Here is a 26,891-nt window from a genome sequence, read left to right on the forward strand (position 1 = left end):
CTAGGGGGCAGTGCCTAGTTGGTCAGGCCCACGTGACCGACAGTGCTCCCCCGCGCAGGTTCCTTATTATTTATTTCTTTATTTACTGCAATCATGCGTCGCCGTCTGAGTCAGCCCAGTCCTGAGCATGGGCCCCCACTGGTGTTGCAGACTTGTGCTGTCCGGGTTTTGGGATCGCGGTTGTGTGTGGGTCTGGGTGGGTGTGTGTGGCTCTGGGTGGGTGTGTGTGGCTCAGGGTGTGTGTGTGTGGCTCTGGGTGTGGGTCTGTGTGTGTGTGGGTCTGTGTGTGTGTGGGTTTGTGTGTGTGTGTGTGGGGGGGCTCTGTTGGTGTGTGTGGGTCTGTGTGCGTGTGTGTGTGTGGGTCTGTGCGTTTTTGTGTGGCATTGGCCAGAGATTAAACTATTGGCATTGTAAGTGACAATGCCATTTATTTATCTGTTTTCAAAACCAACACATAAATACAAATTTTGTCATTTACAATGCCAATAGCTAAAACTTTTCAAAAGGCGAAACCATTGCATTGTAAATGCTTGTTTAGAATTGGGATAGAAACTGAGACTGAGTTAAGGGTGTGGTCATAGGAAGATTAGGGCACTAGGCCTCTTGAGTTTGGAGTGTTACACCAACATGGGCTTTGGAGTGAATGTTGTTGTCGTTTGTTAAGTGTTTTGTTGAAGATTGTGTTGCAGGGCCCAGTTGAGGACATATTGAGGTGTGATTTACAGGCATTAATTTAAGTGGGCAGCTCGGCAAGATGAAACACAAACGTTTGGGAAGCAGTTGAGATTTTATGTCAAGGTGCAACTAACATGGTTCGGGAAAGGTGGGAGGAGCTGGCACGTGCCAGTGCCAACGTTGGAATTGTTGACACAGAAGTCCCAATGTCCTGATGTTCTGCTTATCCATGTTGGGGAGAAATAAGGAGGACATGTTGGAACTCAAGAGGTTTGGATCAGAAACAACATGGACAGAGGTTTTGCCCAGGAGGGAGTAGATGGATGCTAGGAGACCTAGGCTATTGATAGGGCTTGAAGGAAAAGGAAAAGAGAAACGCAGACTTTTTGCAAAGAGGAGGGGATTTTTGTGAAGGATCACTTGAATATAAAGTTTGAAGCACAACAATTCTTTTGGGATGATTGGAATTGCCATTGGAACTCTGAATGGAGCTTTATTTCCTGCAAGTGAGGAGCGACTTGTGCCCCCTGCTGGCCGTGGCTCTCCATGTGACAAGTAAAGAGATATGTTGGGAGCAGAAAAACGCTGGAACTTCTTTCTGGTGGTTTGTGTTTTTTTGACAGGAAGTCAAGATTGTAATGAAAGTTGATTTGTTGAGACAGGTTGAGATTAGTAGGGGAAGGAGTGGGGATAATCAGAAGTCTAGAGGAAGTTCCCAAGTTCGAGTTACATGCGATGTTTATTTAAATGAAGGTTTGGGAGGGATGGGGGCTTTTGCTGTTTCACAAGGTAATGTTTATTGGGTTTGTTAAGGGAGGAGGCTCGTTCAGGATATTCACTGTTTAGTTAGGCCAGAGGTTAAACTGGTCTGGATGGCACATTCCCATGGATTGTTTACCTGCAGTTTGCACCTGTCTCATTAAAGAGGCCTTTGCCCAACTCTATATGATTCGCTGTGTTTTCTGTCTGCCCCGTCCACAGCGGAGGGCACTGGTGGACAGGATGGTGTGTACCGCTCTAGGGGTTTCAAAGGTAAAGATAGCTGACCTCGACCCCCGCCTTTTGTTCTCTAGAGGGGGAGCATGCCAGTCAGCAGGGGCAGTTTTCCCCTCCCTCAATTTGCCACGTTCGGGTAGTTGGGGTTGTTACTACATAGTTGTTGATAGATGGGCCTTTTTTGGTAAGAAAGGGAGCAACTGTGAGTGGTTGCATTGGTTATATTGTCACTAATGGGCAGATGCAGTAGATAATGTGGCAGGTTTTGGGCAGGGTGTCAAGATTCTAGGGAAAGTTGATTTGTTGAGACCGAGGTTGAGTTGCACGGGGGTGGGAACAATCTTTTTTTTTTTTTTTAAATTTTTGTAAACCTTTATTGTGCATGAAAAATTGACAAATACGGGCCCACAACCGTCAGGCCGGCCACGATACTTTTAGCACATGAGCAAACAATACAGATTCCCAGCGGCACCAGGATGGATAGTAACAATCATGGAATAACTCTGCAAACGATTACGTGCCACCAGGAAAACAGGAGCAGTGAAGGTTAGTTTTTAAAAGTTTTTTGTACGTGTAAAATATAAACAGTGAAGAATAGAGATCAAGGAGTACTGAGTCCGTATCATTACTTCACAGCATGAGCAGGCAACAGCATAGTATGGAATCAACCGTATAAGCTGGCATCTAATACAACATGGCGGATCAAGGCAAAACAGCAAGAGCGTAAACTGGCAAGTACACGCCACGCACAGCGCCACCCACTCCCACTAACCCTTCCCTCGGACCCAGGACAGAAATAGGTAAAGAAAAGCGCAGAAAGTAGAAAAAAAGGCCCATAGAAATGAACTGTATGAAATTAAACCCCACCCCCCCACCCTACATCAATGCGGAGGCTACGGCCTACCCCCCCCGGCAGTGTGTCTGTCGCCCACTAAAGAACCCGAAATATAGAGAAAAGAAAGGGAGAAGTAGAAAAAGAATTCCCTAATACTGGAGGAGGGCCAAATTCTAAGTCACCCGAACTCCCCGGTCATTAAATCTCTCCACTACCCACAATACCAAAATCAGAGCGTCCATACATAAAAGAAAGCAGGGAGAGACATCAGAAATCGCTGCATCACGCGTCGGGGAAGCGTCCCGTCTCGGGCCCCCACCCGTCCCTCAAGCACAGTTCACACGAAGAAGGTCACTCCTAACCCTGGCCAGATTTCAAGCGTCCCCCCAAATATGGCCCCAGATAACACACCGCCCCAGATAGAACAAAGGGGTAAGATGGCCGCCCTCGACAAGGAGAAGGTTCCCCTGCACAAAATGAACACATCCAGTCACAAACAATGGCATTGATCCAGAAGAGTGCCGCACCCAAGTCCACCCAATGCAGCATAAAACAACGACTTAAACCCACATCATCTCCAGCCTGGGCAGTGTAGAAACATAGTTGCATCGCCAGCTGAGCCACAAACGAGGATAAGGGTTCATTGTCCGACAGTGAAAGCTGAGGCAGGATAGGAAACAATGTAGCTTCCACAACATGGGCTGGCGGCAGTCCTGCAGAGAATTCAGTCTCAGAATGTTGCTCCAGCTGACAGTTACGCAGCAACAATGTCCCCATTTCGATGTCAGGAAAGACTCGGTCGATACCACAAGGGGGGCCAGCTGGCGAGGCACTCTCCGACCCGAAAGCGGCTGCATCCAGCTTCGCGCCGAGCGCACAGTACCGATCATGCCAGTCTGCCCTTAAATCGGCTAGCGCTGCGAGGATGGAGGCATGGGTGATTATAGGCGGGCGATTTAGTGAATCGGCAGTGCGGAGTTCAGCAAAGTATTCCGACCGCCACTCGAAGCCATGGAGGGCGACACCTTCAGGGGCAGAAACGGAACCCATCCGTGCTGCAGAGGAGACGACCGCCATATTGGGCACAAACAAAAGGGTATCTGCTCGTATGGGTGGATCCCACGATAGGCAGCAGGGGTGCGATCTCATACAAAGTCCTGAGCTCCCCTTATTAGCGTGCGATGAATCATGCAGGTCCCGTCATGGAGACCCGTCCAGGCATGAAGCAATGGCGAGCTGCAGCGGCCATTTCCGCCCCATCAAGTACAAAGCAGCGCGGCTCACCTCAACACCGCCGGTCGATTAGCGCTTCCTCAGGAGGGAGCGGTGCGGGCACCTTTACAGGCGATGAATCGTAGCGGGGAACAGCAGGCACACCACCCGTCGGTGGGATCCAAGGAGCTCCGGCCGTCTCCAGCTGGGCACATCGACCCGGGGCACTGATCCAGGGCTCGGCTACGGTCGTCGAGGAAAGACGCCGTTACAACCAGCAATCGGGCAGGTAAGGACACCGGAGAAACGCCACCAGCGACAGCGCGCCTCCCTCGTCCTTTCGCGGCAACTCTGCAGCAGGATAGTAATCAGGATAGATTGTTAGCGGAACAGGCTCGGGAGCCGGGCGATTACACGTCCGTCTCCGCCGCCATCTTGGCTCCTCCCTGAGGGAACAATCTTAAAGTCAAGAAGAAGTTCACAAGTTTGAGTTGAGATATTTGGTTAAATGTAGGTTTTGGAGGAATGAGGTCCTATGCTACTACACAAGGCAATGTTTAATGGGTTTGTTGGGAGAGGGGGGGTTGGTTGGTTCAGGCTGTTTAATGTTTAGCCTGGCCGGGGTATAAATGAGTCTGTATGATGCATTCCCAAGGCTCGTCTACCTGCAGTTTTCCACTTGTTTCATTATATAGCTCTTTTCTACACTTCATATGACTCATTGTGTTTTTTGGCTACACATTAGTTTTACTTCGGAGTGAGCGTGGTGTATTTGGAAACCACGGGCTTCAACCAAGTTTTTACCTCCCTCGCCTTTATTTGTAAACACGCACCTAAACGAACTCCTTGCATCGCAGTGACAGAAGTATCATTTAAGCACGTTTTGATATCGATCACGCGCACTGAGAAAAAAAAGCAGTGGTGCGCCGGCAAATCAGAGCAAATCTCAATTTAACTCACATTTTCCTTTTTTTGTACCTTATTTTTAATTCTCGGCGTGGTGGTTTCAGTTCAATGAATGTTGGTAAACGCATTGTAATCGGTTGCTTATGCACAGGCTTATAAATGGCATTGAGGCCTCATGGTATAAAACTATATTTAAAAAAAACACATTACCAATTAAAGAAATATGCCAGATCTCTCTTATTTTCACAGATGATGCCGTTTGCTGGCGTGATTTAGGAAGGAGTGATTAGAATGCAATTGGTCGAGCTATAAAAATGGATGTTTCCAATTTGCCTTGGAGCAGTGGGGGACGTTCCAAAATGGACGGCCCTAACTTTTATAGCTGTAATGTGCCCCTGGCAAGAACTTGCTAGACATAACGACCTGGAAAGGAGACAAACAGAGGAAAGGACTCCTTTGTTTACCACAGGCATGGGCACCCTCACCCCCAGGTCCAAAAGGGAAGAGGCTGTTGGTGCTTCCAGGCCGAGCCAGAGACGGCATCAACAGTCGAGTGTATTTTCCTACTCTTAGAGGAAGCAGTTGGGAGTTTACCCAGACGGTGCAGTTTTTACTAGAGACCGTTTGGAGGGCTTCCTTAACAAACAAGACAATTGTTACATAAACGTTATGACTTGTAGGCACTTTAGCATTTTTACTTAACGGTTGCTAAGTTATGCCAGGGTAAAATATTTAGGAAACAACTATGAGTAGCAGTGTACCTGTCTTTTGTCAGGCCTGTCCATAATCCCGTATATCCAGGTACTAATTGTTGTGCATGATGGCTGTTGTTTTTAGAACTGTTGGAAGAAATAAAAGTGCTGTCTCTAATAAAAGTAATGTTACACTAGGAAATGTTGGCCGGGTGCCCTGGAGTCTCAGGCGAGGAGGATATTCAGGGCCAGATATGCCCGATTACTTATTGGCTATCTTCAATATTATCAGTCCTTCTCGTCCTCAACCAGCCATTAACATTGAGGATTGCCACCAACCTCAAGACAGGAAACAAAACAGGAAATGCATTAACTAGCCCCACCAACCATCAGGTGCTATAATAGAACAGCATCCCCCCCTGCACATCCTTTAATACAGAGCTCTATCAAAGGCCCTGATATAAGGGAGGGTGGGCATAATGTAACGACTCGATCGAGGACGAGAAGGACTAAGTGTAATGAATATTACCAGTACATAATCGGGGCATTACCTCTACATCGCTTGCCCTCCACCCAGTCATTAACTTTGAGGTATACCAAAGCCCAAGCCCTTTGACAACAAGAAATAACTAAACAAGAAGCACACAACCAGATGTAATGCAAAACCATGTGATTTAATTGCAAATAGCATGATCATCAATATATGATTCTAAAATCAGCTATGGATCAATCAATCAGGGGTTTGTACAGCGCGGCTACTCACCCGTGACGGTCTCAAGGCTCTGGGAGGGGGGGGGGGGGCTGCTGGTCGGACTGGGAGGCGGATCATTCGAAGAACAGGTCTTGAGGTCCTTCTTGAATTGGGTCAGCGATGCTGATTGCCGCAGGGGCAGGGTGTTCCATGTTTTGGTGGCGAGGTAGAAGAACAATAGTTCTCCATTTCTGATCTTGTGGCTCCTGGGGACGGAGGTGAGGGTGAGTTGGGCGGATCAAAGTTGTCTGGTGGGTACGTGGAATGTGAGGCTTTGGATCAGGTATGCTGGTCTTTCATTGTGTAGAGCTTTATAGGCATGAGTGAGGAGCTTGAAAGTGACTCTTTTGTTGACTGGAAGCCAGTGGAGTTGTCGGAGGTGTTGCGTGATGTCGAGGACCAGTCTGGCATTGGCGTTTTGGACGTATTGTTGTTTATTGGTGCTGGCTATAGAGTGCATTGCCTGCTGGTGATGAGTGTGTGGGTGACTGTCCTTCTGGACTCCATGGGGATCCATCTAAGTGTCTTTCGGAGCAGGCAGAGTGTGTGGAAGCAGGCTGAGGAAACTGCATTGATTTGGAAGTCCAGTATGATGCCATGGTTGCGTGCGTGGTCCGTCAGGTAGGCAGAGCACCCCGAGCAGTTAGCCACCAGGAGTCCTCCCAGGCTGACCCGGTGATGCCCAGGATGAGGGGTTCTGTCTTGTCTGAGTTAAGCTTCAGGCAGCCGTCCTTCATCCATGTCGTGACGGCCCTGGGGCACTCCACAGCTGATCTCCGTGGGTTCTGAGAGGAACGGTGGTAGTCTGACTCACTGGGTCCGGCCGGTGAGGAAGGAGTGGATCCAGTCCAGAGCCCTGTCGCGGATGCAAGCATTGTGGAGTCTGGTGATTAAGGTGCAGCGGGGAAACAGTGTTGAAGGCGCCCGAGAGTACGAGTAAGATGGGGGCTGCTGTCTTGCCCCAGTTGAGGAGGGAGTAGATGGGAGCGTGGAGTGCAGTCTCTGTGCTGTGGTTGCTTCGGAAGACGATTGGGAGGTGTCCAAGACGTGGTTCACTTCGATGAACTCAGAGAGTTGGGCGTTGATGGCCTTCTATATGACCTTGGCTGGGAAGGGGAGGAGGGAGATCGGCCCAAAGTTCTTGAGATCTGTCTGGTCTGCAGATGGCTTCTTTGGCATGGGTTGATCTTGGCGTGTTTCCAGTCGTCAGGGAAGGTGTCAGTTTCGATGGAACTGTAGTACCCCTGTACAAAAATTCTTAGGAATGTTCTGAACATTTTGCAGGGTATAATGCTTCACAAATGTGTCTTCAGATGCCAAGGTCCCAGCTCTGCAAATTTAATCCAGGACAACTCCATGAATTTCCACCCAAGAGGATGCAACACTTCTTGTTATCCAACGGCTCAGGGTTATTGCAAACACCTTCTTTCCTCTTCCAGGGAGGCCAAAAGTAACAAACAAGTCTGTTTTCCTGAAATCATTGGATCTGTTTAGATAAATGGAAAGAGCTCTCTGATCATCTAATAAATTCAGCATCCCCTCTTCATCAGAAAAATGGGGAAGGATAGCAAACAGGTAGAGTATGTTCTTTAGAAGAATTACATTTAGAGTTGATTTTGGGAAGAAAAGAAGGATCTGACTTTAAGATCACTGTGTCATCCAAAAAGGTAAAAAAAGGAAATAACACAACAAGGCAAAACGTTCCTCTAATCTCTGAGCAGAAGTAACCACTACCAAAAAGGAAACTTTATAAGTGAGAAATGTTAAATCAGTAGAGTGTAAATGTTCAAAATGACATTTCTGTAAAGTTTTCAGTACCATAGAGAGATCCCATGGAGGAACGGAGGAATGAGAAATAGGTTGAGATATAGAAAAACTTTTAAACATTATCAGAACTAGAGTTTCTACATCTCTAAAAACACCATCAGAGTTATAAATGGCTTTGTTAGCACACCACTGTACCTTAAGAGTAGCCAAACACAGATCCTTTTCAAAGCCATATAAAAGAAATTGAAAGATAAAATACACAGAACATGACACTGAAGATGGGTTGTGCGTGCTCCAATGTCTGGAATAAAAGTTATGTGTAATAGGATCTTCTCAACCCTTGAACCACATCAATATTGTGGAAGATGTTATGTTATGTTACGTGAATTTGTACTGCGCACAGCTGCCCCAGCTAAGGGGCGTTCTGGCGCATGGCAAGGTAACACGCAACAGCCACAGGGAACACAACAGCTAAAGAGAAGGAACCAGGTTAAAATGAGAAAGTTTTAATAGCCTTACGAAAGGAGAAAAGATCCTCCAGCAGCCGAATCTCCACCGGGAGGGAGTTCCACAGTTCGGCTGCTTTAACCCGGAAGGAATGACCACCAACACGGCACAACTTACACCGAGGGGTGATAGTAAGGGCTTGGCCCAAAGATCTCAGAGGCCGAGTGGGGACGTACCAGGACAGGAGGTCCGTAAGAATTTGAGGAGCCGTACCCTTTAGGATCTTAAAGGCCAGGCACAGTACCTTGAATTGGATTCTGGCCCTGACTGGCAGCCAGTGCAATGCTTTCAAAGTACTGGAAACGGGGCAGGATCTGGGAAGACCAACAATTGCTCTAGCGGCAGCGTTCTGCACGCGTTGGAGGCGGGTGACTTCAGCCAGGTTAGCTCCCACCAGGAGAGAGCTGGCATAATCCAAGCGAGATATAACAGTCGCCTGTATTACCAACTGCCGAGTGCGGGGGTCGAAGAACTTCAGGACTGGTCGCAGAGCCCTGAGGATTCCAAAGCAGCAGGCAGCCGTTTTCTTCGTGTGCCCCACAAAACTGAGGGTAGGATCCATCCACACTCCCAGGTTTTTTAATTCCGTCCCGGAAGAGGGGCCGACCCAAGCTCCGAAGGCCACCACCTGTCCCCCCAGAGGTCCGCCCTTCTACCGGCGATCATGATCTCGGTCTTCTTCGCGTTGAGCTGGAGACAGTTGGCCTTCATCCAGCTTGCCACCGCCCTAAGTCCGCTCTGAAACCTGGGGGCATCCTGGTCCGCATCCCCGCTGATCGTAACCGCTAGCTGGGTGTCATCGGCATATGACACCATGGTCATACCCCACTGCCTGACAACCTCAGCCAGCGGTCTCACGTATAGATTGAACAACGTGGGACTCAGCGAGGATCCCTGCGGCACTCCCTGTTTCAGAGGATGGAACTTGGACTGGAACGGTGGTACCGCAACGCTGAAGAAGCGACCATCGAAGAAGGACCGGAACCACTGGAGGGCAGACCCCCCCACTCCAATCTCCTCCAGGCGGTGCAACAGGATAGGATGAGAGACAGTATCAAAGGCGGCGCTTAGATCTAATAATACAAGCGCCGCCGTCTGTCCTGGATCCATCACTGTGCGAAGATGTTCAGCCATGGTGAGAAGGGCGGTCTCCGTGCTGTGACCAGCACGGAACCCGTTCTGGGTGGGGTCTAAGATGTTGGCTCAGTAAGGTGGTCGGAAAGAACCTTGTTCACATGGGCCTCCACGACTTTGGTCGGCCAAGGGAGCAGGGAGATAGGCCGGTAATTTTCCGGCTTTTCCGGGTCCAGAGAGGGTTTCTTTAAAATAGGAGAAACCACAGCCCGCTTCCAACTTGCTGGAACCGTACCCGAGGCCAGCGAGATGTTAATCAGGGAAAGTACCGAGGTACGACCCACAAACAGCTGGTCTCTGAAAAGGGCTGGTTTAAGCGGATCAGCGGGCGACCCGGATTTCACCTGCTGAGCCAGGGTGTCAAATCCCTCAGATGTCAACGGGGGCAACACATGAAGCAGAAAATCTCCATAGATGTTACATAGAGTACCTGCCGGTGGCCTAGAATCAGGGAATGTTAAGTAGATGTTCGGAACTTTTTCTAAAAAGAACGAGGCAAGAGCCTCACAATGCGCCGTGGAGCTCGTTGTTATAGCCGAGGCCCGCTTTGCCACAAGGTCCTTTACCACTTTGAAGATGGTTTTTAATGGATTTTGGCTATTGCCGAACTCCGCAGCGTAAAAGGCTGCCCGGGCCCGACATATAGCGCGATGGTTCGTTTTAACGGCAGCGAGATAGACAACCTTCTTCCCGCTGTCGTACACCTTCCGCCATTCCCTCTCTGCTCGCCTACAACTGCCCTTGAGTGCGCGTAAGGCCCTGTCATACCAAGGGCTTGACTCCCTGGAGCTAATTTTCCTAGCCGAGATGGGAATCAGGGAATCAAGTGCCTTAGTAACCCACGAGCAGAACCGGTCGTAACCTGCATCCACGTCCTCCAGAGGTCCCAACGGCTCTGCTGCGAGGGCTCGATGAAGGTCCTCAAGTCTCAGTTTACTCCTGCTTGTGCAGGCCCGTAGTGGCAGAGGCCTGAAACAGGTTTGAAAGGCTACTTTGGTAGGAGGTGCAAGCAGCATTATAAGCCCACTGGTAACATTTAATTTTACATACCCTGGGTATATGAGATACCTCTATACAAGGGATTAAAGGTAAATTAAATACACCAAACAGGTGTAGACCAAACTTACCATGGTAGCAAGAGAGAGCACATGCACTTTGCCACTGATCAGCAGTGGTAAAGTGCTCAGAGTAGGAAAACCACCAACATCAAGTCAAAATAAATACACGAGAAAGGCAAAATGTTCTGGGGTGACCCTGCATAAAGGGCCAAGCCCAACACTAGCTATCATCCTTAATTTTCTTGAATTGTTGAGAAAAGCTGTTCAAAGTATGTGTATTTACCACACTGAATGGTATGATGCTCTTCTTCTTGTCCTAATGATCATTAGAAGTAGCTCAGACAAAAATACTGGTCTCTTTCCCATTTAGTGCTAATAAACTTGAATTCGAATTTTTGAATGTATAAAGCTTATAAAACCAATAGGCATTGAAGCGCTGTCATCAAGTAATGAACCAGAGAGAAGGTGAACAACTCTAACAAAGAGGATGCAAGATTTAATAAGCAGCACCCTTTACTCCTCAGAAAGAACTGGAACTATTTTCTTCGAGGTCTCCATGCTCCAAAAACAAGAGCTCTCTGTTATATTGACCTGGATGTCAAATGCCAAAGTATTGTCAAAGATCAACCCCAGATTTTTTGCAGCAACCACTGAAACATGTAGAGTGCTACAGGTTTCCGGCCACCCATGGTTGGTCTAGATTTAATTTGTCGCCCCAATGTCCAATGTCTGGAATAAAAGTTATGTGTAATAGGATCTTCTCAACCCTTGAACCACATCAATATTGTGGAAGATGTTATGTTATGTTACGTGAATTTGTACTGCGCACAGCTGCCCCAGCTAAGGGGCGTCCTGGCGCATGGCAAGGTAACACGCAACAGCCACAGGGAACACAACAGCTAAAGAGAAGGAACCAGGTTAAAATGAGAAAGTTTTAATAGCCTTACGAAAGGAGAAAAGATCCTCCAGCAGCCGAATCTCCACCGGGAGGGAGTTCCACAGTTCGGCTGCTTTAACCCGGAAGGAATGACCACCAACACGGCACAACTTATACCGAGGGGTGATAGTAAGGGCTTGGCCCAAAGATCTCAGAGGCCGAGTGGGGACGTACCAGGAGAGGAGGTCCGTAAGAATTTGAGGAGCCGTACCCTTTATGATCTTAAAGGCCAGGCACAGTACCTTGAATTGGATTCTTGTGGAAAAGTCAGCCCATATGACAACCGATGCCCAGGCTGCTGGCGCAAGGCGCCTCTTAGTTCCCATTTTGAATAGTTACCAAACAAAGAGACGAGCGCTGGGAGTAGGGACACAAGAACAGAGTTTATTTCTCATGAGGAGAGCCTGTCATTTCAGACACGAAACAAGGTGTCATCGGGAGGTGCTCTAACAAGTGCTCTGAGGCATCGCCTTTTATACCTTACAAAACACTCCTTATTACAATAACGGCATTGTGAAACAAGGAAAAGACATCCCCGTAATCCTCGTGTCAATCCCAACCCACATATACCCACAATAGAGACCCTTGACCTGCCGATAAGAGGAGGGGGTAATCACACAGCTGAGTGTTCCGTCGATTTTTAGGATATGTGCGCCTGATCGTAGCCCAGGGGGTGGGGAGGCCAGGATCAATAGTGGGTCCTTTGAAGAGGAGTGACTCCATACAATAAGGGACAGTAAACAGTATCTTCTGGCTTAGGCGATGACCTCGGACATGTGTGGACAGTAAATCGCGGAGGGAGGGTTTACCAACAGAGGGGTTATTCATGAAAGGAAGGGAGGTGTTGGTCAGGCGCGGCCGTGACTCCCAAGGACAGAGTCGCACAGAGAGAGAGAGGACTTATTGACTCGTGCATGAGAGAGTGGGGGCAGTCAGGTACAGCTGGGGAGGGCTAGGTCAGCTGAGGCGAAGGATGCCTCTTCAAGAGGAAATGGGGGGTTTGCGTGGGTCAAGCAGGAGGGTTGCCTTTCAGGGCAGGGTCGCGCAGAGGGAGGGGGTTTCATGGTCTATGCATGTGAGAGGGGGGGGTTTCAAATAGCGTAGAAGGGAAGCCGGTGATTCCAATGAACGGGCAAAAAGGCCATGGTGCCTAAAATGGCTGTCATGTACATATGGGCACGGGCTTTTACTGGCGGAGTGATGCGGTCAATATTTTACGGTATTCATGGTGCTTACAGGGAGGGGAGTGGGAAAGGGCAAATGAACGCCGCTTATGTACATCAATTTTCCTAATTTTCCACAGTCGCCGCTTTTTACATAACAAAGTTCATTTTCCTAATTGATGGGGGTACATATAAGCAGGTGCGGTTGAAGAATTAGCATTTGTCAATACTAACATATGGCATATAATCATGGACAGTTGATGTGATTGGCAGAATGCAGCACATAGGAAATTGCATTTGTTGAGTTCCTAACATTCAAACGTACTACATAGCATAAATGCTTCTGACTTTCTCAGAAAATGTGACCAATGAACATTCTGACCAAGTAGTTGAGGGAGGAATTCAGTCCAATAAGATCTCTTCGTCACAGTGTCTTTTTAGCAGTGAGCCATCACTGGTAGGCTCTCGTTCGTGTCCTTTAGTTGGCACTGTTGAGCACCGGCGGTGGAGCTATAGGTCCAGCTCGGATCTATCCTTACGCGTTGCAGGGTGCGGTCAGTCCTCCGCTGTTAGACCACAGTCCTGTTCCCTAACCAATCCCTTTGGTGGTGCCTTATGCTCGGCACCTATATTTCTGTCTACTTCAGTTTGCAAACCTCATTTCCACGTAAATGCTGTTTCTTCTTTCTGAGTCAAAAAAAAGTCATGTGGGAAAGAGGGGGGTTGTTGGATAGTCGAGGGAAGAGAGGGCGGAGTGGGGTCAGATCTTTTTGGACACTTCCAAGGGACCAAGGGAGCAAAGGATAACAAGCAAGCAGGCCCATCAATCGGGCTTGAAAAGGGGGACGGAGGCTTCAGGCACACGTGGGTTAGCAGACTGAGGGCTTCAGGGCAGCCCGTCAAGTTTCATTTTCCACATTTGAAATTGCTGTCTCGTCCCGTATCTTGTTGCTCTGCAGCTCCACCTTTGGTCGAGGTCACATGTGTCTCAAGATCTGTAGCCAGGCTGTACGTCACGTCCGACCCTTCTCCTCCGGTGATCGTATGTCTTTGAATAGGTACAAAACAAGCTTTAGAGAACTGGCAGCAGAAGGCATTTATGCATGTGAATTCTTCCCTCAATCCTACGCACTTGGGAGATACGCTCATCGATCACAGTCAGAAGTTTATTACCAAGCAGTGCATATGTCGGCATTCCTACTGAGTTCATGCCAAGTTTATTCATCGTCTATTCATGTCACATATGGAGAAAAATCAGACTCTTATCAACTGCGCATTTCATCAAACTCAACATTTCGGAACCTCCAGGGAGACTCGTCTTTCTAACCTGAGCCTTAACAGTCTAACATTTCCCTTCAGAGCTGGTTAACCCTTTCAAACAGAGCGGGGGGGGGTGCTATCATCGAGAGTCAGGGTAAAACAAGTTTTTCTCGAGGGACGACAGTTACTCATGGTCATCATGTATATATCGGGGACAGCAGCTGGGGTCAATCAAGTGGGGCGGGGACGCTTCGGGCATTCGCGCTTGGGTGCAAAGGGGTGGGGCAATCTGGGCATTGGGGGTCAATCTAGACGTTGGCGCTTGTCTCTGATGAACTAAAAAATAGGGTGCCATTGACATATAGTTCCCCTATAAAAGGCCAGATTGGGGGACCTTAGTCGTCTTGCCTGTCCTTTCTTTCTTAGCCAATTCGAGTTCATTCATTTTGCAGAAAGGAGAGGTAGTAATATGGCGAGATACAATCATTTTAGTTTCGGTCAATTTCGCTGAACACCTTCGCGTTCAATAAGTATCCAATCAGACTGGTGCCGGCGAGGCACAATTTTACCATAAAAAGGAAGATGGAACAGGGGGACTCTCATAGAGAGTGAGAGTCGTCCGCAATCTAAACGAGCCATTCGGTACACGTATGACATGTAGAGAGAGAGAGCGAGAGAGAGAGAGAGAGAGAGATAGATAGAGGGGGAGAGAGAGAGAGATAGAGAGACGTGTACGAAAATAGGTCATTTAGTGCGCTCACAACACAGAACAGCAAGGGTCAGGTAACAAAGAGACGCGAACAGAGGGGAGACATAAACCCGTACAGTACATACGCGCAAACTCAGACGAAGGAAGACAGTACATGTATTACATACAAATAGATTCACGATAAAACATAGAACAGTTATTGGCCATAAAGATCTTTTTCTGCATGCTGCGCATCTTTAATATCCTATTTACCTACGTGCTTAGCTCTTTTTACCTTTCCCTCCTTTTTCCTCTCGCTTGCTATTTTTGCGAGCGTTCTCAATTGCCAATACTCACACCTCGGTCAGCCGGTCAGAAATTAACCTGGTCGGGCTATTGCCCACGGTTGGATCTTAAACCACTTTAGAGTTTTCTTCTTTTGGTGAGAAGTTCTTCAGGCGGAGGCAACGGAGGGTATTGATCGGGAGAACAGTCGGACAGCTTGGCTATATCTATAAGAGTGCGAGAAGGAGGTGGTACATTTTGAACATCAACAACATTCCTACTTTCCCAGACGGGTGGTGCCTAGGTAACCCTTACCCCGGGACTTTTCCTTGTCCTTTCCCTATCTAGTTAAACGTCATAGTTGCACTATCTGGCGTGCTGGTTCGAGTCAAATTCCGTCATACAGTACTAACCCGTCAAGTTTCTATGTCAGTCCATCCTCCCAGTCGCTACGTTCTAATGAGGAACAGTCATATCTAAGTCTACGTCTTTAAAAATCCGCTAGCATAAGTACTATGCTCAAATCCCCTCCTTCCCCTTTCATCGGTCGTTCGGTCATCACTCCTCCATACTTCACCCGGTGTTCCGGCGCAACCTGCAGAAGGGAGGAGAAAGAAGGGGGTGGGGGCAGCATTCAAAACACATCAACGCGCATAAATCCGAAAATGTTTTTACCTACCACATACTCGACCTATCTCCACGGGGCGCATTCTCTACCATCTCGGCGTTTAAGCCCAGAGGGACCAGTAGTGTTAGATAGATAATCATCGATGGTCTGCGTATCTACATAAATCACTTGATCGTGGCCTTTTAGGTCATGTGCAAGGGTGGTGGTCAGGTGGCATTTCTGTGGTGTCGCTTAAGGGCGTCTAAAACACTTCTCCGGCTGCCTGTGACACATAATGTAGCTGCTAAGTATCGGGCCTTTTTAACCTTCAACCTTAATCATGCTTATTTTTCGCTCATATTGGAGACAGTAGTAACACATTCAAAACTCATTAATGCAACCGCTACAATTATACTTTCCTTTTCAAAATACCTTTAATTAAAAATGTTGGCGCACAAATACGGGCCTGCAACCCAGTGGGCCGGCTACAGAGCAGACTGGAACTGTGCATAAGAGGAATGAAGTCGGTGGCCATTTATTTCATAAAGTGCAGCAGAGTAAAAAAAATCGTATCGAACTTTCTTACAGGGCGAGTATGATGCATGTCAAGAATTCAAGCTTTCAATAATATTAATTCATTATCCAAATGCTCACTCAGTGCCTACTTTACACCAATTCATTGCTTCCAATCATAATTAGTACCCACCCTAAATCAGTTCATTGTCCCAACACATAATCAATATCTATCTTATATCGCTTTCTTTTCTAAGCACATAATCACTATCCATCTTATTGACTTTCATTGTCCGAAAAATGCATACATATCTCGGAGCATCAAGGTTTGAGCAATCCGGGTGAACAAGAAGTTTGAGAGTTTCATTTTTGTATCGGCGCCATTTTGGGCGAGGTCTGGCAGGTCCCAGTATAGTCAGAATGCCTCCACTGACTCGTGATCGGATCAGAACCTCTTTTGGCAGTTCAAAAAGTTTTTCGCAATGGGGTAACAGACTAGCGATATGAACCATCAGTCAAAAGTGGGGAGGGAGGCAATAATCTTTCCTACCGGGTCATTCTGATGTTCCACCGGAACTGAACAAATCTGTATCCTTGCGGGATTTTAGTTATTTCCAAACTGAGGCTGGCGCCGGCAGGAGTGCGCCGACGTCTCGTGGCTCCATCGGAGGACGGGCGGGGGCACCTCGTGGAGAGGTCGGCCCCCCCGGCTCTTTTAGAATCTTCAAGGTTGAGGAGCACAGGGCGTGTGCCCGTCCTGGGCAAGAAAACCCGCTTTTTGATATGGACCCTCTTCAAGCAGGAGCGTTGGGGTGTCGCTGGAAGCCTCCACCTGGAAGGAGGTGGGGGAGGCTCGTTCGCGCCGCCTCCCCCTTCCAGCGACCCCGCGCCGTTCTTCGGCTCCAGCGCTTTGGTATGGCCGTGCCAGGCAATGAAGATGGGGGGGGGTCGGAGGCAGCAAGACATCACCCCCTTGTCATGTGGCGGGACTACCTGCAACTCAAGTGTTGCCGCTGAAGGGGCTACCTGCAACTATCTTGTGTTATCGCCGCCGGGCGCTGCCAACCTCGGCTCCGGTTTCGTTTTTCTGACGCCGGAGCAGGCGATAGAGAGGGGGGGGGGGTCGGAGGCTGAGGCAAGACATCCCCCCCCCGTGGCCCGCAGGGCAGAAGGAAAGAAGGGAATGGGGAGACCGTAACAACCTTCGGGCCGTCCGCCCCACGGTCTCCCCTTCCGATGGCGGCCAGCCGAGCCCTGCTCTGCACGCATCGAGGCCTCGCCTTCCGGATGGGCGTAACCGCGGACCTGTTGCACTTCGGGAGCTTCCGGAATGGGGGTAGGTATCTATTGATTTGTATCTATTCCATGTTACCGTTATTGGGCGTGGCGGGCGGTGGGATAGACATGTTTGGAGCAGTGAGGGGCGGTGAAGCCTAATCTACCTCGTGTCTGCCTTGGTGTCAAGCTTGTCTTCCCTCGCCATTTTTATGTTTCTTATTGCAGGTTATTTCTAACGTTTCTTATTTTATTTTTAGCGAAGTTGATAACTCATCAGAGGCCTACTGATTTCGCTCGACTCTTTTTCTTGTATTTTTATGCCATAACCTATTATAAGCTATAGCGACTAGTCCACACTTAATGAACATGTCCTTATTAGGTGTGCCCTCCAGTGGAGCTGGATGGTTCATCTCTAATAAGCGGTCCGGGCTAAACAGGCTACCAATCAGTGGGGAGAAGATAGGCATGACGGATTACAACGGGGACAAAAGTCTGCACTACCTATCTTATCACGGCGGGCAAAGACTAGACAGAATATTTCTATCCTCCGTTGTTTGCAGGCGGTGAATACCTCAAAAGAACCAATATCGAACAATCAATGTTCGGTCAATCAAACAATCAGTGGGGAGAATAAGTAGGTACGACGTGTTAAAGGTTTGCGTTACCTACCTTTTCGCTACCTACAAAGAGAGACCTTGTTCTTCCCTGTTTGTAGACAGAGAATCTCCAGACAATAATCCACGAACAACAGTTCGGGAAACAGTGGGGGAGGAAGATAGGCACGACGGATTACAACGGGGACAAAAGTCTGCGTTACCTATCCTTCACTGCTTGCAAAGGGAGAGCCTGTTGTTTCTTCGTTTGCAGACGGTGAATCTCCAGAGGAACCAACAAAAGAGTAATACTAGTATTATCCAAATCAAACAATCATTTCACAATTTGTCGCATTTACGCGACCTTACCCGGACCGTGTGGGCAGTTCTTCGCCTTCCTCCTTCCAGCGCCCGATCGTTCTCTTACTCCATGATTTTACCGCAGCAGTCCTGTGGGATCCCAGTCAGGACAATGGGTCACTCGAGAGAGGTCCGTTCGGAATCGGTGAAGTTCATTCAATCAGCAGCCAGACGAGGGTTCTCTCAAGGCAGGTATACTCCGATCGTTTAGATGTTCACCCCATCGTCTGGACCTCTCTTACCGGACCTTATGTCGCTGATGGGCCCCGCGTTGGGACGCCAATTGTGGGAAAGTCAGCCCATATGACAACCGATGCCCAGGCTGCTGGCGCAAGGCGCCTCTTAGTTCCCATTTTGAATAGTTACCAAACAAAGAGACGAGCGCTGGGAGTAGGGACACAAGAACAGAGTTTATTTCTCATGAGGAGAGCCTGTCATTTCAGACACGAAACAAGGTGTCATCGGGAGGTGCTCTAACAAGTGCTCTGAGGCATCGCCTTTTATACCTTACAAAACACTCCTTATTACAATAACGGCATTGTGAAACAAGGAAAAGACATCCCCATAATCCTCGTGTCAATCCCAACCCACATATACCCACAATAGAGACCCTTGACCTGCCGATAAGAGGAGGGGGTAATCACACAGCTGAGTGTTCCGTCGATTTTTAGGATATGTGCGCCTGATCGTAGCCCAGGGGGTGGGGAGGCCAGGATCAATAGTGGGTCCTTTGAAGAGGAGTGACTCCATACAATAAGGGGCAGTAAACAGTATCTTCTGGCTTAGGCGATGACCTCGGACATGTGTGGACAGTCAATCGCGGAGGGAGGGTTTACCAACAGAGGGGTTATTCATGAAAGGAAGGGAGGTGTTGGTCAGGCGCGGCCGTGACTCCCAAGGACAGAGTCGCACAGAGAGAGAGAGGTCTTATTGACTCGTGCATGAGAGAGTGGGGGCAGTCAGGTACAGCTGGGGAGGGCTAGGTCAGCTGAGGCGAAGGATGCCTCTTCAAGAGGAAATGGGGGGTTTGCGTGGGTCAAGCAGGAGGGTTGCCTTTCAGGGCGGGGTCGCGCAGAGGGAGAGGGTTTCATGGTCTATGCATGTGAGAGGGGGGGGTTTCAAATAGCGTAGAAGGGAAGCCGGTGATTCCAATGAACGGGCAAAAAGGCCAGGGTGCCTAAAATGGCTGTCATGTACATATGGGCACGGGCTTTTACTGGCGGAGTGATGCGGTCAATATTTTACGGTATTCATGGTGCTTACAGGGAGGGGAGTGGGAAAGGGCAAATGAACGCCGCTTATGTACATCAATTTTCCTAATTTTCCACATTCTGGCCCTGACTGGCAGCCAGTGCAATGCTTTCAAAGTACTGGAAACGGGGCAGGATCTGGGAAGACCAACAATTGCTCTAGCGGCAGCGTTCTGCACGCGTTGGAGGCGGGTGACTTCAGCCAGGTTAGCTCCCACCAGGAGAGAGCTGGCATAATCCAGGCGCGATATAACAGTCGCCTGTATTACCAACTGCCGAGTGCGGGGGTCGAAGAACTTCAGGACTGGTCGCAGAGCCCTGAGGATTCCAAAGCAGCAGGCAGCCGTTTTCTTCGTGTGCCCCACAAAACTGAGGGTAGGATCCATCCACACTCCCAGGTTTTTTAATTCCGTCCCGGAAGAGGGGCCGACCCAAGCTCCGAAGGCCACCACCTGTCCCCCCAGAGGTCCACCCTTCTACCGGCGATCATGATCTCGGTCTTCTTCGCGTTGAGCTGGAGACAGTTGGCCTTCATCCAGCTTGCCACCGCCCTAAGTCCGCTCTGAAACCTGGGGGCATCCTGGTCCGCATCCCCGCTGATCGTAACCGCTAGCTGGGTGTCATCGGCATATGACACCATGGTCATACCCCACTGCCTGAGAACCTCAGCCAGCGGTCTCACGTATAGATTGAACAACGTGGGACTCAGCGAGGATCCCTGCGGCACTCCCTGTTTCAGAGGATGGAACTTGGACTGGAACGGTGGTACCGCAACGCTGAAGAAGCGACCATCGAGGAAGGACCGGAACCACTGGAGGGCAGACCCCCCCACTCCAATCTCCTCCAGGCGGTGCAACAGGATAGGATGAGAGACAGTATCAAAGGCGGCGCTTAGATCTAATAATACAAGCGCCGCCGTCTGTCCTGGATCCATCACTGTGCGAAGATGTTCAGCCATGGTGAGAAGGGCGGTCTCCGTGCTGTGACCAGCACGGAACCCGTTCTGGGTGGGGTCTAAGATGTTGGCTCAGTAAGGTGGTCGGAAAGAACCTTGTTCACATGGGCCTCCACGACTTTGGTCGGCCAAGGGAGCAGGGAGATAGGCCGGTAATTTTCCGGCTTTTCCGGGTCCAGAGAGGGTTTCTTTAAAATAGGAGAAACCACAGCCCGCTTCCAACTTGCTGGAACCGTACCCGAGGCCAGCGAGATGTTAATCAGGGAAAGTACCGAGGTACGACCCACAAACAGCTGGTCTCTGAAAAGGGCAGGTTTAAGCGGATCAGCGGGCGACCCGGATTTCACCTGCTGAGCCAGGGTGTCAAATCCCTCAGATGTCAACGGGGGCAACACATGAAGCAGAAAATCTCCATAGATGTTACATAGAGTACCTGCCGGTGGCCTAGTATCAGGGAATGTTAAGTAGATGTTCGGAACTTTTTCTAAAAAGAACGAGGCAAGAGCCTCACAATGCGCCGTGGAGCTCGTTGTTATAGCCGAGGCCCGCTTTGCCACAAGGTCCTTTACCACTTTGAAGATGGTTTTTTATGGATTAGGGCTATTGCCGAACTCCGCAGCGTAAAAGGCTGTCCGGGCCCGACATATAGCGCGATGGTTCGTTTTAACGGCAGCGAGATAGACAACCTTCTTCCCGCTGTCGTACACCTTCCGCCATTCCCTCTCTGCTCGCCTACAACTGCCCTTGAGTGCGCGTAAGGCCCTGTCATACCAAGGGCTTGACTCCCTGGAGCTAATTTTCCTAGCCGAGATGGGAATCAGGGAATCAAGTGCCTTAGTAACCTACGAGCAGAACCGGTCGTAACCTGCATCCACGTCCTCCAGAGGTCCCAACGGCTCTGCTGCGAGGGCTCGATGAAGGTCCTCAAGTCTCAGTTTACTCCAGTGCCGTGAGGAGATCATCCTTACGGGAGCAGAAGAAGAGATTCCCGGCAGGGGGACATAGATGGCCACTAAAGAATGGTCCGACCAGCCGAGCGGTGTAACGGCCGTAACTGTGGCCTCTGTCAAATTCGTAAAAAACGGATCTAACGTGTGGCCGCCTACATGTGTAGGATGCCGCACTATTTGTTGGAGTTGAAGAGCCTCCAAATCGGCTAGATAAACCCTGCTTCTTGAGATTTAGCCTTTTAACATCCACACTGATATGGTAAAGGCAAAGGAAGTTGATGGCTGCATGACCTTAGAATGAAGATGATCCTCTTAAGGTTGAATAACCATTTCCCTGAAAAGCAGGAACCGAGTTCTACTGGACCAGAATAGGAGAACTGCCACAATTTGAGCCTTCTGTTGCCGAATCTTCCACAATAATTTCTGAATCAGAAGAAAGGAAGGAAATGTAAATAATAGCTTCTTAAACCATTTTAAAGAAAGACCCTTATTCTGAGAACCAGGAACAAATCTTCAGAAGTAGACCGTTCATTCTGGACACAAAAAGATCCACATAGGGGGGCCCAAATTTCTTACGAATTTACCAGAACACTGACATGGATAGATTCAGGTTCTGAGATGATTGAAAGTTCATGCTCAAGAGATCTGCCTTTGTGTTGTCCAGAACCTTGATGTGGCCTGCTCTTTTCCTCCAGGAGAAAAGGTTTGTCCAGATATATGTTCAACCTTGCTTCAATGACGATGAGCTCCTTTGTCTTTTTTTAATTGGCTCTCGGAAAAATTGAGAAGAAACTGTGCTAACTTAGCATAATTATGTTTTTTTCCAGGTGAAGAAGTAGGGTTTGAACCGAGGCAGCCTCGAGCAACGAATTGTCCAAGTAAGGGAATATCGAAATTCCTTTAGGTGTAGACAACAACTGGGGATTCTTCTCTCGTGAAGACCCTTGGAGAGGATCATAGGCCAAACGGAAGGACTCTGTACTGTCAATGCTGACCTTGAATGTAAAGCCTCAAGAATTTGTGTTGAGGCTTGAACAATGGCACTTGTAGATATGCCTCCATTAAATTCAATGTCACTAATTGACAATCCTCCTGTATCATGGGAATCATTCTTTGGAGCATTTCCACTTTACTGGGGCTCTTCATTATTGACATTTTTAAAATCTTTAAGTCTATAACCATCCAAATCTTCCTTTCAGTAGACTAGAGTAGATGCATTGTCCTTCCTCTCCCTTTGGAAAATAAGCAATCACTGGAACAGAGACTGGAATCCTTCCTTCAATGCATTCCTCTTCTTTAGAGACACTGGCAATGGTGTATGAATGGTCCCTGAAGATGCTGCTGGTGACAGGAATCCTATGTTGTAGCCCCTGTCAATGATGTTCAATAACAATTTGTCAGTTGCGGATTCATCACACATGTCTAAGAAGTGATGAATCCTGCCACCAACCTCAAACTTGGACCCATTTAATCTCTGATAATGGGCACAGTCAGAAATGCTGGTTTTGGTGCATGCACCTTACTTCTTCTGGAACATACCGGAGACACTTTTCAAATGGAACGTCGATTTATATAATACTCGAGGATCCTTTCCAACCTCGGCCCCCGAGTTTGCACGTTGGCAAGAGTTTTTCCCAAACCTGGCAGGTAGAAAAACCCTTTCTAATGTAAGAGGTTAAAGCCTAGCAATACCCTTTGCACTCCAAACCCTGTCCTCCAGACAGGAAACAAAAGAAGGTGTGCTGTTAGCACCCTGCTGAGGGCGGGTAGGGTGAATGAAAGCTTGTCCTGTTTTGTTTCCTGTCTCTATATTGGTGGCAATCCTCATGGTTAATGAGTTTTTGATATATGCGTGCATGCTTTTAATTTCCCGGTGTATTACTTTTATTACCGTTTAGTGGCGGCACTTGATTTTATTGTAACCATTTATGTAAATAAAGGGCCCGATTTTCAAAAGGCATCTGCACTCGTGGTGGAGGCCCCACAGTCTTGGGGGTCCGCACTCTTGACGGGACTTTGTCAATGAGAAACTGCAATGCGGAGGTCCCGCCACGACTGCAGGTCCCTGCCACGAGTTCAAACCTCAGCCACGAGTGTGGAAGCCCTTTGTGAATCAGGCCCAAAGTGTTTACATTGTAGTGATATAAGCGTGATTCCTATTTGCCCATTCTCTGCCCTGTTGCCACGCTTGCTTCACTTTTCGTTTTTGTTTGTAACATTACTTATAATTGAGAGTGAGCGTGATTAACTTTGAAAACATATGCTTACACCATAGTTCTATCCCTGCGATTTACTGGGGCAATTTGACTTATGTGCAGGAGTGCCTTACGCAATCAGAGTACAATAAACGCGCGCTTTCAATTAAAAGCAATGCTTCACGACAAAAACTATAGGTAAAACAAATGCAGTAACAAGGCAGATAACACAACAAATGGGACAACGGGGAATTTAGTTCACATCACTACAATGTAAACACTTTATTTACGTATGTGTTTACAATAAAATGAAGAGCTATTACTAATAAAAGTGAAGTTAGCCCAGAAAATGTTGGAACAAATAAAAGGGGTATCACTAATAAGAGTAACGTTACACAGGAAGACGTTAAAGAAAAAAACAAAAACAGAGAAGAAAGAAAGAATAACAGAAAAAACATGAAACTCTTGAATAGTGCTGAAATACGGAAAAAATGAGACGAGAAAAAGTAAGTTGTGGAAACACATGAGTAATACCTCCATGCTCCCGGGGAGGGACAAACACAAGGAGAGGAAGTATGCCTATGACAACTGACCAAAAAGGAGCAAGGAAATGAGACTGACCAGGAAGCCAGCCAATGGTAAATAATTGGCAATTTTAAAGCCCACTGTATGGAAAACAAAAGATCTTGCATGTGGCAGCCCATGCATTACCATAAGCAAGACCTGTGAAGAAAAAAAGCAAGGCAGCAGGCTTTTACCATCCAGGCATCCACATCTGGAACAACATCTCAGTATCCATCAGGACCGCACCAATACTGCTCCAAGTTCAAGAAGCACCCATTTAGTACTACATCACAATGTAGTAGCAGTACACTGATCCCAGTACCCAGCTAACTCCCCTTTAAATTGTTGACTGTTTGTTTGCCTTTGACCCTGTGCAGGGCTTTGCTGACTTTTTGCTAGGGTGTATTGTACAGGTTGCACATAAGTACTGCATAGTTTGAAAAAGCATTAATTGTAAAAAAATGTGTCTTTGTTCCTAACTGTGAAAACTGTATTTCAGTAGAGATCATGTCAGTTAGAGCTTGGTGGGACAGTTTTTCTCATATGTAGAGAACCATTTTATGAATTCACCAAGACTCTTTGGTGATTTGATCTGTTCCTTTCTTCCAGACATGACTATGTCACACTTCCATATGAACCAGGAAGTAGCGTTGCCTGCCTTTTTACGTTCTTCAATTTCTGCAGTCAAAAAACAGCTTTCTTAACACTAGGAGAGCAGTATGGACCTATAGTGAGAGACATTCTACATTTCAGAAATGTAGCTGTCTTTTCATCACTGTTGAGCCCTCAGAGCAGAGAATAATTGCATTACTGGTTTTGTTGAGCGACTGGATTAGGTCCAATATTTTTATCGCCTGTTATCTATATCCTTAGTACTTGGGCATCCTCTCATCCTTTTATTAGTCATTATAGGTGATGAGTGCCACATTCCTTGTCCTCCATGTTTGACTGGAGGTTCTGTGGGCAGTAACACACCATCTTTATCTTGAGACGTTGGATGTTTTCCTTTAAATAGTCCAAAATTACTATAGTGATGATAAAAACAAGAAATCACTTCATGTGATAAGAAGGGTAATCACATTGTTTCATGTCATGCAGTTTCTTTTCTGGGCTTTTATTTAACAATCTAGGCATTCTAGGAGTTGAAGTCATAGGTATCAAGGGTTCTATGGGCCCTAATGTAGACAGGGAAATTGAGCCCCAACTGGTTTCATTAAAGTTGTTCATTCTCTTCCAGACTAGGAAACTGGTAACAGGTTCAAACCTCATTTTAACCAAAAGCAGCAGGATGACTCAGATTTGCAGTTTGTCATGTTGGCAAAAAACAGTAGTCAGCTGAGCAGGACAATAAAACAAATCATGCACATGAGGTCACTTCCAGACCCAAGCATAATTTTACCCATACCACTTTGTCAATGCAGAACCCAACATTTCTCCTGTTACCTATATCAGTAGGGATGGCACGTATGACTTTGCTATTCCTCAAAAATAAGACTAAGACAAGTCCTAGCCTTACTCCTCCCCGGCAGAGTCCTTACATTCTTCTTCTTATAATATAGAAGCAAAAGGGATCTAGGTCTCAATTTCATGGGACAAATCTGGATGTAGTTAGGACAAGGGGTGTGTTACGATTCCACTGTATGCGAGGCTGGAGGATGAACTATTTAAAGAAGCATCAACATGTTCTGTCCAGGAAGATGAATTCATGTTCTGTCCAGGAAGATTAATTCCCTCAAAAGGATGGACTTTAATGATGATCAAGAAAAGGAATAAAAATAATAAAAAAGCGATGAGAAAAATTGAAACTGGTTCATAACTAAATGCGCAAACAGGTGACTTGAATAAGGTATTAATTACATGAACTGCTGAAACACATTTTTAATAAATGTAACTCAAAAATGGACTTTTGCACCACTTTAAATCCAAAGTATTTGCCCAGATTAGAAAGAAAACACATATGGGTTTTTCCTTATCCTTTCATGGTCAAGCTGCTTACACATAATCTGGAAGAGTGGCTAGTAGTCAATACTAAGTATAATGTTCAAGTTCATGTTCTCAATTAACATGTTCCTCTCTTGAACCAGAGGGAACTTCTATTGATTCTTTTCCTAGTACTTTTAAACCTGTGGTCTAAAGGGATAACCATTTGTCTTTAAAGTAATTGAAAAATGAAGTAGAAATGATTAATAAAATGTGACTAAGCCTATTAAGACATACACAAGGAATGGCAAAGGAGCGACCTTGGATGCCATTATTGCCCATCGAGACGGAATCACGATTGACAACATTCTTCCAGTGGACTGGTCGGATCACCACATGATCTTATTCCACATCAACAAAAAAGCTCTATTCCTGCCTCCTGTTCAAGATCCCCCCAAATGGTCCAGAAACCTCACCCAGATCCCCAGGACATCATGGAGGAAAGGCTAAAGTTGATCCTACCCAGCAGCAAGGATCTCCCCACAAATGACCTCACCTCGCTATACAACATAAATATGGTATCCCTGCTGGACCAACTAGCACCCCTGAAACTTAACCCCTTCCGTGCTTCGAACGTCCAACGGTCGTCGCGCACGCTACCTCGCTGGTGCTGCTCACGACCGTTGGACGTCCGAATCCCGTTAGCGCGATCGAACGTCCGCACTGGGGCGGAATGTTCGACGCGCTAAAGGGGTTAAAAAAAAACGAGCCATCCCATCCTGATCCTGGTTCGACTCTGACATCTACGATGAAAGGAGACAACTCAGGACCTGCGAAAGA

This window comes from Lissotriton vulgaris, chromosome 6 (assembly GCF_964263255.1).
Source record: "Lissotriton vulgaris chromosome 6, aLisVul1.2, whole genome shotgun sequence".
In the NCBI taxonomy this organism is placed as follows: domain Eukaryota; kingdom Metazoa; phylum Chordata; class Amphibia; order Caudata; family Salamandridae; genus Lissotriton; species Lissotriton vulgaris.